This window comes from Ipomoea triloba, chromosome 16 (assembly GCF_003576645.1).
Source record: "Ipomoea triloba cultivar NCNSP0323 chromosome 16, ASM357664v1".
Classification (NCBI taxonomy): Eukaryota; Viridiplantae; Streptophyta; class Magnoliopsida; order Solanales; family Convolvulaceae; genus Ipomoea; species Ipomoea triloba.
In genome coordinates this window covers 13831289-13833683 of record NC_044931.1, presented here as the reverse complement: position 1 = coordinate 13833683, position 2395 = coordinate 13831289, and positions in this window count along the sequence as shown.

Genomic DNA, 2395 nt, shown 5'->3' with positions numbered 1-2395 from the left:
GAGGTTTAGGAATTACCATTCTCCTCTCGGTCTACTAGGATCTCCCTAGGTTTGGCCTTTTTTTTGTCCTTCTCCTTGTTGCTCGGTTTATTTCAAGCTTGAGAGGGAGTAGGTCTTGGTTGGCCCCAGCCTTCGTTTGCATTCACCCTACAAAAATGTTGAAACAATCAAAGTTTCCAACCCGCACAAAAAGTAGTTGTTTTAGGGAGGTTAGTACAAACAAAGTAAAAACAACAAGTGAATTGAAGTCAAAACATTGCGAATATTCCAAAGATAAAACACAAGTCAATATCAACCGTTTTGCCCTCCCTAGCGACGACGCCATTTGATTTACCGCTGTTTTGTGGTTGTTAAAATAAAAGATTGTTGGGGTTACCCCGGGTTCTGTCGGCATCTAGGGAGGTCAAATTAGAAGTATTGACAAGTCTTANTGTCACAAAGTATCAAAGAATATTGAATGAATGAATGTTGTAGTAAACGAGATACAAAGAAAATTGTTTAAATGAATAAGGAAAAGCTATGAAATGAATTTCTAGTGAGCCATGATGCATCATAGTGTGTTTATGGTTAATGAAAAATTGCATTGCAAAGGTGGTTATTCTCGGGAGATTTAGGAAATACCATTTTCCTCTCGGTCTACTACGATCTCCCTAGGTTTGGCCTTTCTTTTTGTCTTTCTCCTTGTGGCTATGTTTATTACAAGATTGAGAGGGAGTAGGCCTTGGTTGGCCCTAGCCCTCGTTTGCATTCACCCTACAAAAATGTTGAAAGAATCAAAGTTTCCAACACGAACAAAAAGTAGTTGTTTTAGGGAGGTTAGTACAAACAAAGTAAAAACAACAAGTGAATTGAAGTCAAAACATTGCGAATATTCCAAAGATAAAACACAAGTCAATATCAACCGTTTGCCCTCCCTAGCGACGACGCCATTTGATTTACCGCTGTTTTGTGGTTGTTAAAATAAAAGATTGTTGGGGTTACCCCGGGTTGTGTCGGCATCTAGGGAGGTCAAATTAGAAGTATTGACAAGTCTTTAATCAATGGAATATGTAGCATTTACTCATTCGCGTCAATGTCACAAAGTATCAAAGAATATTGAATGAATGAATGTTGTAGTAAACGAGATACAAAGAAAATTGTTTAAATGAATAAGGAAAAGCTATGAAATGAATTTCTAGTGAGCCATGATGCATCATAGTGTGTTTATGGTTAATGAAAAATTGCATTACAAAGGTGGTTATTCTCGGGAGGTTTAGGAAGTACCATTTTCCTCGCGGTCTACTAGGATCTCCCTAGGTTTGGCCTTTCTTTTTGTCTTTCTCCTTGTGGCTCGGTTTATTTCAAGATTGAGAGAGAGTAGGTCTTGGTTGGCCCTAGCCCTCGTTTGCATTGACCCTACAAAAATGTTGAAAGAATCAAAGTTTCCAACACGAACAAAAAGTAGTTGTTTTAGGGAGGTTAGTACAAACAAAGTAAAAACAACAAGTGAATTGAAGTCAAAACATTGCGAATATTCCAAAGATAAAACACAAGTCAATATCAACCGTTTTGCCCTCCCTAGCGACGACGCCATTTGATTTACCGCTGTTTTGTGGTTGTTAAAATAAAAGATTGTTGGGGTTACCCCGGGTTCTGTCGGCATCTAGGGAGGTCAAATTAGGAGTATTGACAAGTCTTTAATCAATGGAATATGTAGCATTTACTCATTCGCGTCATTGTCACAAAGTATCAAAGAATATTGAATGAATGAATGTAGTAGTAAACGAGATACAAAGAAAATTGTTGAAATCAATAAGGAAAATCTAGGAAAATGAATTTCTAGTGAGCCATGATGCATCATAGTGTGTTTATGGTTAATGAAAAATTGCATTGCAAATGTGGTTATTCTCGGGAGGTTTAGGAAATACCATTCTCCTCTCGTCTACTAGGATCTCCCTAGGTTTGGCCTTTTTTTTATCCTTCTCCTTGTTGCTCGGTTTATTTCAAGATTGAGAGATAGTAGGTCTTGGTTGGCCCCAGCCTTCGTTTGCATTCACCCTACAAAAATGTTGAAACAATCAAAGTTTCCAACCCGCACAAAAAGTAGTTGTTTTAGGGAGGTTAGTACAAACAAAGTAAAAACAACAAGTGAATTGAAGTCAAAACATTGCGAATATTCCAAAGATAAAACACAAGTCAATATCAACCGTTTGCCCTCCCTAGCGACGACGCCATTTGATATACTGCTGTTTTGTGGTTGTTAAAATAAAAGATTGTTGGGGTTACCCCGGGTTGTGTCGGCATCTAGGGAGGTCAAATTAGGAGTATTGACACGTCTTTAATCAATGGAATATGTAGCATTTACTCATTCGCGTCATTGTCACAAAGTATCAAAGAATATTGAATGAATGAATGT